Raw genomic sequence first — 15,414 nt, forward strand, 5'->3', positions numbered from 1 at the left:
TAATAACAGGGATTATTTTGTTTCCACTGCTGTTTAAAATCTGTTGTGCGAAACTTTGAATCTTCGTCTACTTGTGGAAATAGCTGTAAAATCACCGACTTGCTGTAATTGGAAACTCATCTGTTGCTAGGCGTAAGTATTTTTTTGACTGAGTTGAAAAGGACAATCGTGTTGTTTTTACATCCACGGTTTGAGCTAAACCAGATGTTCAGCTGGTCTGACTGTTGGAAATCTCTCAATCGATTTGCTTTGTGAATTGATTAAGCCCTGGTCGTGTTCATTCAGGCATTACAGGAATTTCCCACAAAACCCCAAGAGCAAAACAACTATGTATACTTGGAAACCGAAAAAAAAAAAAAAAAAAAAAAATCAAAGCAATAATAATAATTCTCAAAACAGTAAAATGATCGACTTAAATTGGACATCACAGTTCAGCATAAAAGTTTTTTTTTCTGATATACTGTGCTTTGTTCCTCCAGAAGACTCAAACTTATCACAATTACTGTGACTGAATATATTCGTTTCTCTGTTTTGTTTAACAGTAGGGTTTAATCTTATGCTGTAACTAACTTAAAGAAGACTATAGGGCTTTGTGTGTGGATTATTTGGTTCCTAGCCCAGATCTGAAATGTTTTCATTGCAGCATGTCTGCATGTGAAGCTTTTATTGAGGGCACGTCTATAAATTGCTGCCATTAAAAATGTATCTGCTTTTAACTGTGTGAGTTTTGGCATGCACATCTGTGAGATGCTGTAAAGATGTGCACATGTACACAGCAATGAATCACGAGAGCAAGGATAGGTACTGTACACATAAAAACTGTGAAAACAGCTGACTTTACAATTTAAAGCTAAAGGTACTGTACTGCTTGAGGCTATTAGTAAAACAGCCAAACAAACAAACAAAAATCTCCCACAATGAGCCTGTAGCTTCTTCTTTTCTACTGACTGAGAGATCTCCACGATAATACTTGGGAATGTACTCGTAAGCACCAGGGTGTCCTCCATTTCTATTGCCACTATTTGTAGCACTGTGCAATATAACAGCCCTGGATCAATGATCCAACTGAGGCTTGAGGTAAAACTTCTAAGAGTCAGGGTCATCCTGCTCATGCCCATCTGTGATGAGAGGCCTCTAAGAAAGCTGGCCGGAGCAACAATGACGGGTTTAAAGATCGGGGAATCGAATCATTCCCACAATAATCCCTTGAAGCTGGAGGGGGCAGGCGAATGAGAAAAGAGAAGGTGGAACCATTGAGAAAAGAAAAAGGAGATGAAATACCACAGAGGCTTGAATAATGTAAGACCCTTTGGTAAACGCTCACCTTGTGCTGCTCTTATTGCCTTCATTAGCATCCGTTTCATGGCCTTGTCGTCGCTGTCATTTCTAGCGACGGCAGCGCCATCCCGCTGAAGGATCCTCAGAATAGATCCAAAATTAGTTTCGCGACAAGCACTTTTAATTCCCCCGAAGTATTCCGCATTTTCTTTCAGCAAAATAAGGAAGTAGGGAGGAGATGGGGTGGAAAAAAAAAAGCTAATTACACGATTCCCCAAGGGACCCAGAGAGTCAGTGAAACCTGCTTACAGTGCTGTACACATCTTATCAGAGCTGCATCTGGTGGCGTCACCCACACTGGTGGGTGTAGCTGTCCAAGATGCTACGGCTGCTGCATAAATCTTTCAGTTATAGCCTGAAACTGTTCAAACAGCACAAGCTTCTCCACGAGGGCTACACTTTGGTCTGTAGTTTGAAGTCGCTGGTGCAACTCTCGTTCGACCTCGCATGACAAACGCTACTTTGTCTGGTTGCTTTCCTGTTTTTGAGTTAGACTCTGCAAGAACTCTGAAAATAAATACACAACTGGTGTGTGTTTGTTCAGTGGGTGAGCAGGGTATGATACTGAAGGAATTTCACAATTAAAGAGTTATTAATAGTTATTAACATCCATCCAACCATCCATCTTCTGGAGTCAATCCCAGCTACTTCGGGCGAGGGCGGGGTTCACCCTGGACAGTTCGTGGTTATTAACAATGTGATATTATCAAAGTGTCATGGTCATTAAAGTGGGTGAGTGGTTCCTCATCTATAAACCTGCCACTGTCTTTCCTCTTGTGGTTGTGAAATGCATATTTTTTTAACTGCTGTAATTTGACATGCACATTGATTTCAGCTAAAAAAAATGGAACTTAAATAATACAAAGTTTTGTAAATGTCACCTTTTTTCATTTGTGCTGATATTTTGTGAAATACTTATGAAAAATAAGAAAAGACTCCGAGCAGCCCTTTGTTTCCCTCAAAGCTTTATTTATTCAGCAAAATTAAAGCCTACTTTTTAAAATACCCGACTTTTTACTTTAAAGGTGTAATATAGGATGTTCTATTTGCTTTGAGTTCCAGGTGGATCATCAAAATAACTGGTGGGTCTGTTTGTCAGTCATTCTGACGAGCTGCTTTCGTAAAGCCGTTGTACGTGCTCGCTCCCAATAAGGTTCTACTTATTGCGCATTCAGAGTGTTTATGTAGCCGGTGAGCCTCGGTTTCAGCCAGTACTTCCCGATGGCGAGTCTGACATAATGAAACTGTAACTGTTTCGGAAAATAAGCTTTATGAGCCAGGCCGATCGCAGAAACTATAAACAGAGCCGTGCACGCCCGGAGAAGAAGAGCTCGCACTCGCACGCTTCTGCCATTGATAGGCGTTTCCTCTGGAGGAGCCGTCGAGCAGGTAGGATGGTCTGGCGCATGCGCGTTTTTCATAAAGCGAGCAACAGACGTTTGGCTTTGTCTTTTCGAGAAAATCCTATATTACACCTTTAAATATCTAAAGCGACTTTTAGGAAAAAAATGGAAAACAACAACAACAAAAAAATGCAACGTAATGTTTTAACATGTGAATAGGTGGAAAGATTGGCAGACTTTCTTTTTGCAAAATCATCTTAATAGAAAGACTGGTTCTCTCTTAACATTTCAATTTCGGTGCATGTTACAAACTTTAAGCCTGACTTTCAGAATAAACTCTATAAGCGTGCATGGTGTTAAGCCACTCAGAGTTGCAGTCAGCTAAAAAAAAAAAAATAAAAAAAATGCATTGAAGACATTTTCGCTCCCTTTAATGTGTTCTGACTGAACAAGGTCCAAATGTCAAATGGTCTGTTTTGCAGCAGATAATACGCTTCAGTTAAATGGGCCTTGGACGGTGACCTCTTGACGCAGCCATGGATCCTCCCAACATCTGGCAAAGACTAAACAAACCAGCGGGTGTTGATATTCACTTTGTTCTGCACCAGCGCCTCCTCCACATCCAAGACTATGGAAAAAGCGCGCAAAGAAGAGAGCGAGCTAGCGTCTTATGAAAACTTATCACCAAGGTGACTGAAGCTGTGTGGAGGAAAGTAAAAGGCACATCTTCCCTGCAGCACATGCACGAAGCCTTGAATAAATCTGTGGTCCCCCACTGAGGAAACACAAGGACAGAGAGAGTCCTTTTGCATATGAAAATGTGTTTTCAAAAATATGTCTCTGTAATGAAGCTTCTTCTTTCTTTCTTTCTTTCTTTCTTTCTTTCTTTTTTCTTCAAGTTACCGAAGGACATTTTGCTGAAACTGATTTTCAGTGGCATGCGTCTGAGATGGAAGCAAAAACAATTGCTCGGTTTCAAAGCAGAGAGTCAGCACTTTGAGATATCAAAAGAAAACAGCTCCAAATCCAGTTAGAGAAATTATATTTGCTTTGACAGGAATCAGATTTGGTTCCTCCACACAAACAAAACTTTCTCTCGATCTCTGCAGAGAACATTTCATTATTTCCTCAGTTTTCCTTTGTGCCAAGTCCAAGCCTAACTTCTTGATCTGAGTGACACATTTGCTATTGCTTTTGGAAAGAGACTGAGGAGAAAAAACACAAATCCACAAAGATTTCGAGTATCGGTATGATCTGAACAACATACACAAATCAGAGGTTGTGTTTTTTGCTGAGTTTAAGTTCTTTCTGACCCTGCATGCCTGACAGATGGTGCAGTGAGAAACAAGATGAGCTGTATTCATTAAAACACTGTAGAAGACAGCTTCGCCTGCTGCTGATCAAGTTAAATCATTTCCTGTTGAGCATTGGTATGCTATAATATCAACTAAGCTCTGCTGGAGTCTGGACAGATGGGCCAGCTATGATACAAACACCATACAGCCCTCAGCGCACATATAAACAACACTTTCCTCACACAGCTTTTTTGCTGGCACATCAGGTGAACGCCGGTTCTCTGTTCAAGAAATGTTCCTCAATTTCCACGGTTATTTATGTGGTCTAATCTCAATTTGTGGCTGGCAAGCATGTGAACGAACTCCCCTCACATTGTTGGAGTGGCTGGACATGGGCACTGACCTCAGCGGATCAATACTTAATAAGCTTTTGTGCTGCCAAGTCCATTTTGCTGCAATCTGCAATTTTTTATGTCCATTAGGTTGAAAATAGAGCTGACGAGGTGTATGGCCACAGGAAGTGGAATGCATCGTGGTCACCTCGATGATGGATGCTTCACAGTAGTGTGAGACCGATGAAAACTTCAAGTACTATCTACCTCGCGCACTATAAAGTACTGCACCCCTGGCTTTTATTAAATGCGGCTCAATACCCCAGTGGTGTTTCAAAGACGCATTTAACAACTTGTGGGAAGACAATAAAAGCCACAGCGGGCCGTATGGTTAAGTTTGCCGGCACGTGACGAACAAGGAGAAGAGGAAGAAAACAAGCCCAGAGCTCGTGCTAAATTTGGAGCAGCACTAAAGTTTAGCTTCACAAGCAATGCAAGAGAGTTCCACTGTGGACATGCAAGCTCCACGTTTTGTGCGTTCGTGGTCTGGAGGGTGTGAGGATCCAAGGATTTCCCTTATTCTTCTTCTCTGTGTGCACAGAGATTTAATTTTACTATTTAGGTTGCTGAGATTGTATGTCACTGTCTAATGCCCGAGTTCACCTGGGGTTCGATGCCGAAGTCTTCCTCAGCAAAAGACCCTGATTTACTTCACTGGATCCACAAGAGGATAGCAACGGAGTGGAGCAGAGCTGCTCCCATCTTGTGTATTTCATCGGCTAATTGAAAACAGACGGGACGAGGCCCTGCCCGACCATCCGCCCGGCGCTGCATTACTTATTAGTTGTGTCGCCGCTCCTCTGGTATGCGTCTGACACTTGATAGGTGATGTGGAAAATAAAGTGAACGACGCCTCCGATGCCAGCGACAGGATGATATTGTTACAGCCACTAATGCTGCAAAGGACAGACAGGTAACCTATTCATCCTAGCCCTTGACTGCGAAGGACACCTCGATGGCTGCCATTTCCCCAGAGGTGAGCAGATGCCACGTCTGTTTTGGCAGCTGGATGCTGAGAGGTGTTGACTGGTGAGGTAGCTGACAGGGCCAGAGTGGTGGCTGTGTGACGGCCAGGGAGGTCAGCGGGGGATGTAAGGCTTCCAGGAAAGGCCTCACTTAGGCTCATTTAGGAGAGCTAATGGACCAACCTACCATCTGTCCTGATGATTAGCTAAACCCACTGATGCAAGAAACTAACCTTATTCACCTGCAACGCACAGACACACGCACGCACGCACGCACGCACGCACAGGCAGACAAGTAAATACGCACATGATATTCAGTAATTTTATATTTAATGGAACGAGCACATACATAAAAATAGCACTGCACAAGAAGTGTTTATTTTGAAACAATGGACGACAAGTTTATTATCTTCCTTATTCATTCATTCAGAGGGTAAATTCCTTCACCGAACTGACCCATCGGTAGGCAGTCACACGGCACAGCGCTGTTGGGGGACGAGGGTTTTGTTCGGGGACCCACGGAGCATGTTTTATGGACTGGTGAATCCAGACCGTCTCGCTGTGAGGCGAGAGCTCGAACCACGACACCACTGTGAGGAGTTTCCCTTGATAAAACTGTACATAACCGCACAAAATCAAGAGTCCTCAAAGCACTCAAACTCTCTTCTCTGCACATTGTCAGCTGTAAAACAGTCACACAAAAGCATGCACACACGCAGGCACACTTCACCAAACAGAAAAGCCTGCCCTTTGTGCTGCTCAGCAACACTTCTTCCCGCCCCCCCATGTCTAGAAAAGGAATGCCCACGCGGCCACATCCGAGGGCGGAGGGAAGATTGAAACCAGATGAATGAAGCTCGGGTACAGCCTGCACACCACGGCCATATTTCACTCCCCAAAGCCTGATTAAAACGAGGTGCAGCGCTAGCTGGGCCAAGGCAGCTTATTCTGGCTCGGAGAAGGACATTTGCTTGCAGTGACACCCCGGGCTCGGAGGAAACGGGGCGAAGGTCACTACTAAAGTCTCTGAAATTGGCTGGAATTATCCCTGCAGAGGCTTCCTTCAGAGCTCACAGCCAGATTCTAAATTTTCACTAATAAAATCCACAGTCTTCACTAAAAGATGCATTTGACTGAATCTGATTCTACCATAAAATATTGAGGAATTGTGTGTTTTTTTTTCTTGAAGGGTTCAGTGGCTGAGGATGTTTAAAGTAGGTCATAGGCGTGTGCTAAACTCATGTGCCAAAAGAAATGAGGACAAACTGCAAGGATTGTGGAACGAGGACTATCAGCGTCGTACAGAAGTTATTGTGATGTGACTTAAAAGAAAATAAACGGGAACATGATGAAATTTGCTGATATGATGGGAAAAAAAAAACATACAGTCCAGTAATATGTCATCTTTAAATTTGCACAGTAATGAGAAACGTTTCGGTGCCAAGAAACCTTTGACTTGCTGTGATTCCATAAGTGGATGCTATAAAATATGATTTGGCACATGCAGACCCTCGGAGGAACAATGCATGTTAACAATAAGTCCTGAATACTTACAAGATGTGACAGCATTTTCAGGATCTCTGAGGCACAATGCTCATGTTTGTGTCCACAGACATTACAGTCAGTGTTGAGCAATGTTGCAATCTTTGGACAAGAAATCATTTGGAACCAAGCAAAAAAGAAAAAAAGAAAAAGAAAAAGAAAAAAAGCAGCCAAACATGGCACATGTTTCTTCCTGCCTTTCCAGTTGAGTTTTCTCGCTCACTGATTGTGCCTTCGTGCTCATGGGGGTCATGCTATTCTGTGCATGTGTGTTAATGGACGGCGAGCAAGACAAAGAGGGAATGTAGATTCAGGAGGTGTGTTAGTGTGTGTGTGTCTTTCTTTCTGTGAGCTGGATGAAACACATGTGTGAGTGTGACTGACTGATTAGTGGCCTGTTTTCATCGACCGTCCGCAGCGGGCCCTCCCGAGATGTCGAGGCGGAGAGGGAGAGAGAGTTTCGTACTTTTTTCCAGCGTTGGCCTGCGTTCTCTCCGATTCCCATGCAGCTGGTCGGGCCGCACTCGCGACTCGATGCCAAACACACTCCCCTCTATCCCCCTGACATTTCAGCAATGTTACCACTGAGAGAGTTGTGGCTCGCCTGCCTGCCGCCTGCTCATACACACGAGTAAATAAAGTCTAGCTCATTTCATTTGGTCATAATGTTTAATCTACATTTGCTTGGTCAACGAGAGGTTAATCTCATTACCTTGTGCTAAACGGCATGCTCGGGCATCCTCAGACAAGACCAAGGCTTGGCAAGTTAATTAAAAGCGCAATTATAAGAAGACAGTAAGTCCCACTGAACAGTGGTGATGTATGTTAGTTCCCCTGACACCAATGCATTGATGTTGAATAACACCTTCCGACTGTAGTCTGTCTCCAACAACAAACCACGTTTCATTACCACCAAAGGAGACTGGTAATAGCCGAACAATAGAAAAAAACTTAGCTCGTGTTGTGGTCAAACACGTGCTTCAAACTAACCTTAAGCACCGGTTGTGGTTTTCCTGCTGCGAGTCGGCTTAATAAAAGCAAGATTTACCACAGCGAAAGACACACGCAGCTATTAAAAATGTTAATCAACTCCAACAGGTTGTTAAAAACCTGGCATGCAATTAGCTGACACTGGATTGGAGGCAGTCATCAGTATGGGTAACACATTTCCCTCATTCGCATCTGTCTGTTAGAGGTGAAAAACAAACAAACAAACAACGTTAGTCACCAAATTTTTTTTATTTAATTTTAATTTTTTTATTCCGTGCAAGTCAGTCTAGCTTTCAAATTGAATTTTAACTTGCAGTGTGATTCAACAGATATGACACTCAAACAAAAACTGTTCCAGCAGTTTGTCAACAAAAATGTGCTTCGCCACCTCGCTGCCTTTCATTACAAGTGATACCACACCTTTCTCAGCAAGTCATGGAAGAATCTCAGTAAAGAGAAATCTGGAAGGAGTTTCATTCACTCCCAACAATGTTGGTTTATCTGTTTTTAAAAGTCATGAGAAAAATTTACGGTAACACTTTACTTGAAGCCCCTCTTTATAACACATTATAAGTAGTTATAAACACTAATACATGATCACAATGCTTTATAACTCACTATACAGCAGTATACAGCATAGGATTAAGGTTAGGGTTAGGGTTTGGTCCTGGCATTGTGATCATCTATGAATGTTTATAACTACAGCTACACATGTTATAATGGCATTATAATGCTTTATGAATGTACTTATAATGTGTTATGCAGGGGGGCTTCAAGTAAAGTGTTACCAAATTTACAAACCGAAAAATGTTGAAAAATGCTAAATGTCTGCAACGCTTGATTTTTTTTTTCAGTTCCACAATTTTGTATTTAGAGAAAAACACAGAGAGAGACATAACAGAGAGAGAATTGTAAATAGCTATCTGAGATGCATAACAATAAAAGTCAGAAGCCACAAAAATGGGCCAGAATAGGATAATTGTGTCTTCAATAGCACAGTCATAATACTAATGTGCTGTCAGTGACGAGTGTTTGTTGGGGGTTAACCTACGATACCGCAGCCAACCATGACGGAGGATTCTCATCACAATTTACGTCATCCTGACATTTGCGTTCCTATTGTGCAAGAATTCTCCTTCTGCATCATTTCCACGAGGCCCGCTAGACACTTTCAGTGTTGGGTGTCCTTCGAGCGTGCAGGGACTGGAGGGAGACGGGGAAATAGCCTGCGAGCTGCCTGCCCTGTGGGTACCACTACCGGCTCCAGCCTCCCTCCAGATGAATCATAAACAAGTCCCTTGGCCTCCGTGACTTAATCCCCTGTGACATCGCCACGGGGAGACGGGGAGGGAGGAAGCGGAGAGAAAGGAAAACATGCCCCGTGCTCAACTTTCAAGTGAATTAAACATTAGGAATGAATGTGTATGAAGTGTATCTGAGGATACGTCACTGAGCCGAGGTGGTAATTTAACAGATGATCTGTAGGTGGATATTTTTTTGGGGGGCGACTACATTCTTTTTTTTGTTTTTGCGTCATCTCAGGCTCTACCTTCCACCGGCACACCTCTTTTCCTCTGTGTGTATTATGCAAATTCATGTCCCTCAGTCCTTTCATTTAAATTTGGCCACGCAGCTTAAGCTTGGGTAGTCTACAGAGTGTGGCAGCGAAAGCTATAATCAACATCATGCTCCTTTTAGGCATGAGAAAGCATACCCAGGAGGGAGCAATAAATGGATTTATTTTAGGAACCTGAATGTAGAATCTTAGTTAGGGCCAGACATGCTAAGTGCTTTGTCCCTTATGCATCAGCCCTTGGGCAGTATTTCCTCCCTAATTAAAAAAAAAAAAGAAAAAAAAAAGTAAGGTGCGGGAAGAAAACCGTGTAGGCAGAAAGCTGTAGCAGAGGTGGGAGCAGCCCAGTGTGTTTCTGCTGGAAAAAAGTTTGGGTTATGATTCTCACTTTGCTGCCACTTCGCAGGTTGTGCTGATGCAAGGAGCTTTTGACTCGAGATTAATGAAAGACGTTTGGCTTTTTGGCATTTTGAATCCCACACACGAGTTAAAGCCAGCCTCTGACCAGTGAAAGCTTTATGTGGCGTGCCGCTGAAACTATTCTCCTCGCTCAGGGAAGTAATTCGTTCGTCCCACACTTTGTCCCCCCCCATTCTCACCAACACAACAAATAAATACAAAAAGTGGAGCTCAGCTGTACTCCAGCGATGCTTTCAGACTCTATTTGTGTTTTTCTTTCTCATGCTTCTGCGCTGTTGGTCGGCAAAATCTACGCTTTTTGAGTCGACATACAAACATTTTCACTTGCAGTGAATCTGTGTCAGAAGGGCTCTCCAGCAGCGTGCTGGCTATCTCTGCTTCCTGAAAAATGTGGATACTTTATGATTTATAATTCCAATAACACACTGTAATAACACAGAGCTGTAAAACCCAAACAATCATATCACAAGAGTTCCTTAGGAAATAGAAATAATGCATAATATAAAATAATAATGTAAACTATTTGCCCTTAATGAATAAATAAATACATTTTGTAAATCTTTAAAGAGTATAATTACTATGAAAATAAACTCTAATCTACATACATTACACATGAAAACACATTGACAAAGAATGTTAGTTAAACAATGCTAATTTAGAAGGGAAAGATGGACTTGTTTTTTTTTTTCTCCTCTCTCTATTTAACTGATGTTTCTATGGTGTGTTTTTTTCCTAACAGGAACATTTTCAGAACAACTGACTAAATAACAAATGACTAGTCACCAAAGCTGGGACTATATTTGTCATATCCATCAAAAGATCATTTCTAAATAACTGTCTTGCAACTTCAGCTGCTTGTGCAGTTTCTTACTCGCTCTTGCACACACTTTACTTCAGTGTATTATTTATCTGAAGGTGTGATTTACACATCCAGATCACAATTAAAGGTCTGGTTTGTGTGTCTGGTCTGCATCAGCACTTCCATTTCTGCCAAGTCACTGATGTTTGTGTTGGAAAGAATTGGATCCACAGATCTTAAATTGTGTCGGGCAAGGAGAGTCTTGATGGTTAGGTTCTTAAAATCCCCGTCTGCAGCTCTTCAAACACACACTTATGCTCATCTGTTGAGGTGGAACTGTACGATTGTTAAAGCGGGATGTACCTGGGATAAATTTTGACAATGTGCAGCAGGCGTGGACATCAAATCTCATTTGACGATGTTCAAGATTAGTGTAGAAACTTCATGCTCGATTAAATGAAAATGAAAAGAGCGAATCCCAGCGGAGAGGCTGGGAGTGTTTAAGGGGAGACACTGTCCCTTTGTGTGGGACTCCAAGCTCAAGAGGAAATGTGCCACTCGCCACACAGCCTACCCGCTGCTGTGATGTGAGTAAACCCGTTCGCCATCCCCGTACATCTGCTCTCACATGGCAAAACAGAGGAGCCGGGCACCCTAAAGGGAGAGGTTACCACCGCCCCGCCCCCACATCCCCATCTCTCTTATCTCTCAGCCCGGCTGTATATCGGACCCATGAAGACTGTGCGCGCACAAACAGCGGTTGCCGTGAAAGCACACTTTCTTTGCCCCTGCATGGCGCCTGCTCAGTCGAGGGTACGTAATGGCCGTGCCATGCATGGCTGGACCGATGCCAGGACAATGACAACCTTCTCCCTGGAGTCCACAAGACGAAACCATTCAGACATCTCAGCTTTACTCCTACGTGCCTCACGCTGGGCCGCTTCATCTCCAACTACTAATTCTTTCAAAAGAGAAAACACAAAACAATGTGCGTGCCAAAGACGGATACAACTTCGACCAACACGTTATATGACCTCCAGTCACAGACCGATGAATCCTCCTCCAGTCTTCAACCTAAATGTGCAGAAATTTACAGGAAAATTGCGAAAAAAAAAAAAAAGGTAAAATCATATTGCATGCAGAGGAAGGACACTTTTTTGTTCCAGCATCCAAATCACTTTTAAATTACTTTACACAGTTACATTCACCCACACACAAGGTGTTCAACCTCAGCAGTTCAGCGTCTTACTCATGTACAGTTAGACTTTACAAACAGGGAAAGGTAGAATCAAACTTTGTGATTGGAAGAGGACACTTCAGAAACCCGTCCACAGTCACCTCTTTGTGCAAAAAAAAAAAAAAAAGAAAAAGTAAACAATCATAAAGACAAGCTTGCAAATTTAGCGTCAGGTCCAAATTGGTTCAAGCAAAATGATGTCTGGTTAAAAAGAAAATCATAAGGGAAAAGAAACGGAGCACCAGGCTGGACTGCAGGACTGTCTTGAAGCTCCTGGCAGACACCAGTTCAAACAGGCATATTAAATGGAATTTGGTGTTACACAGAATGAATAAATTTAATTTGCACACCAATCTAATATGTTCTTTTTTGAGAAACAAGTTCTCTTAAAGCTTGAAGATTGATCTTTCTGATTATGATTTTAATCTTAAAATACATAGAAAAAAAACCCCTGAAAACAGCTCTGAATTCAATTATCAAGAAGTAAGCAGAATTTTTAGGACTAAACAGGAGACAAAATGACTTGAGAGAAATTGCCTTCTGCAATGTGGATCCATTTGCTGCAGACATGTGTTTATTTATCCCAATGTAGCCAATCAGGAACATTTTATCTCCCCTTATCCCGGCGGATTAGGCTCTAATCTGTTTGCTGAGGGGAAAAAGAAATAGAGGGAGAGAGAAAAGCTTTTCTCTCTCATCTTTCCCATATTAATATTTCTATTAGTAGTGCTTTGCAATGATGTGATGTGACACTTGTGGCTCTGCATGAGAGGCCAGGCTAATAGGAGGATAGAGGAGGAGGTCAGTCTGCGAGTCCGAGGAATTTGTTCCACCTGAGATCTGTCACTACCACTCGGCTGTGTCTGCGCCTGTGTGCACATGCGACATCGCTGCATTCACGGTGTGCGTCTGTATCAGCATATGGTATGTGCACATATAAGCACATCTTGAGTGAGATTTGCTGAATTTGTTAATGCAGATGTTCATTTGGTGCAAGCGCAGTGCTGCACCGTATACTAATTAAGGCTCGCAGTGCACGAGTGATGGGAAAGAAGACCGCTCCTGTAAGGTTTAATGAGCAGAAGAGTTTTAGCCTGGGGCGAGGTCTTTAGGAGCAAACACACATGTCCGCTCCTCTTCCTATATATACTGTAGACGAAGACCGCATACCTAATTACACATTGAAGACTGTGCATACAAAAATGTTGCACACACACACACACACACACACACACACACACACACACACACACACACACACACACACACACACACACACACACGCACACACACACACACGCACACACCTGCGTCTTAGACTGCGCATACCTGCCAGTTCATAAATACTCATGTACACACTTGAGTGAGAGAGTAATGCTGCCCTAAGCAATGTGCTACTGATTCCACGGTTCGACCTTCAAGCCCCGGTGTCCTTCCTCGCTGAGCTGTCCTTCTCCTGCAGCCTTGCTCACTAATGCTCAGGAGGAGGGTGGGAATAACATCTGCATGAACATGAGAGAGAGAGAGACTATAATAGGGGAGTGGGTGGAGGGGGGTGGGGGGGAAACTCCCCTTCTTGCTTAGTAGATCCATTCAGAATAACTAATGTAACGACGTGCGGTTCTCGTTACTCAAACACAGCGTGCACATCCTCCAGTAACACACCCGTGCGCGGGTCTCTGTTCTGCATGCATAAAGTGTTAAACACATACATCACAGATGCATCCAACATGCTAATGTCCTCGGTAATGAAGGTGGTTTAGATTCTGATCACGGCCAGTCAGAGGAGGATGTGTCCCTCCCGTTCAATCCCCCGAGCCCGTCTTTACAGTATACTGTACGGAGGCCATCTCAGCTGCTAAAGCACAGAGAAAAATGCCTAATGACATTTGAAAGGCTGCTCATTGACACAGAGTTGCCACTGGCGAATCTCCTCTCCCATTCTTCACCGAAGAACACTGCAGATTAAAGATGAAAAGTGAACGCCTGCTCTCCAGTTGTCTGACGGTTCCTGTAATGTCACTGGGTTTTATCAGGAATTAGCTTTAATGTCACTTTGTGTCCCACACCTGAATGTCACTGGCTTTTAATTGGCCTGCTTGTGGAAATGGCACAGTCGTGTGTGTGTGTCTCTGAGAACTGTGCTTGGACATAATGTATCTATGGTTTCCATTGTGTTTTTACTAATTCCCATTTTGGGACCAGGCTTTGGTACAGTGCACCAGAGTCCGTTCCAAGTATTTAAAGAGTCTGAACATGTGCCACTGCAAATGGGCCGATCCTTATTGTAAATGGGCTGTGCCTCTGCTGCATTGTTTCCCGACTGCCAAGGATTCTATATCAGGAGTATAAAAGAAAGTGCACAGGAGGTAAAAGTTTGGTTTTCAGTGCCAAATAATGTTTTTTGTTTTTTTTTTCATTTTCCATTATTACCACCACACATAAAAACATTTTGCAGGGCCACTGACGCACTGCAAAGTTTTATAACAGCTCTACAAAGCTGGCCTGACAGCACTGGTCCCACAACACAAATGCCTCCATAACGGCAGACACGGATCATACAGTATATTACAGACTTCACTGGTGATACAGTCAAGAAAATAAATATCAAGTCTGGGGAAGCGTGTGCAGTGCGCTGGGATTTACCCCGGGAGTAAAATATGCAGAGGTTAGAGGTCAAACCAGTCACAGCTGCTCTAAAGTCCATGGCCAACGGGCTCCTGAGGCACATGGAGACTAATCAGATACATACTCTATGTAGCTGTCTCTCTCTTATACACACACTCACACATGCACACACATACGCATCTGTGACACATTACAGAATCATTTGATAAAGACCTAGAGTGCCCAGTATCACATAATGGACTCTTTGATAACTCTTTTCTCCTGTTTGACTGAAGTCACACTAACGTTGAATCTTGCGAGAGTGCAATGGCTGGCTCCACTCGGGTCTTATAATACCCTCTTGACCACAATGGTGCTCCAGGAAAATCACAGCAAAAACAAGTGCCTACTGATTTTCACACATCATGATTCAAACTCAGAGTACCACCATCGTGGATTTTCCTGCAGAGAGAAGTGTTTTGTAGAAAAATGCCAGACTTCTTCAACCAAGATGAGAATTTCAACAGAGATATTTACTTCAAAGTCTTTTTATTCTTAGTGCCGTTAAGTTCCAAACAAAAGGCATACGCTGATGTTTCATTGGAAGCCATGAAGGTAAACTCCGTGTAGAGCAATGGTGCCCGTTAGAGGACGGGAAAACTCATGACATGCGTTGGTCTCGCTGTCGCTGATCCCTCCGGCTCGGGCAGCCAGTCAAATTTCCAAACCTCGCCTGTATTTCACCGGTCACTCTGGGGAAAATGCAGTTCCAGCGTTGGTGGTTGCAATTTTGAAATGCAGCAGGAATCTCAAAAAAGAGCCAAATGGAAATGCGTTGCGCAAATGTTAGTGCAATGGAAAAAAAAACGGGGGAAAAAAAAGTCAAATGAAAAGTCGGGAAACAGAATGAGCT

At 43.1% G+C, this 15,414-nt stretch overlaps 1 protein-coding gene across 2 annotated transcripts in view; it reads right to left on the reverse strand.

Annotated features, from left to right (window-relative positions):
• The window catches only part of clmpb (CXADR like membrane protein b), a 71,738-nt gene that overhangs the window by 23,505 nt on the left and 32,819 nt on the right, over window positions 1-15,414 (reverse strand). The window lies entirely within an intron of this gene.

Source organism: Salarias fasciatus, chromosome 14 (genome assembly GCF_902148845.1).
Source record: "Salarias fasciatus chromosome 14, fSalaFa1.1, whole genome shotgun sequence".
NCBI classification, from domain to species: domain Eukaryota; kingdom Metazoa; phylum Chordata; class Actinopteri; order Blenniiformes; family Blenniidae; genus Salarias; species Salarias fasciatus.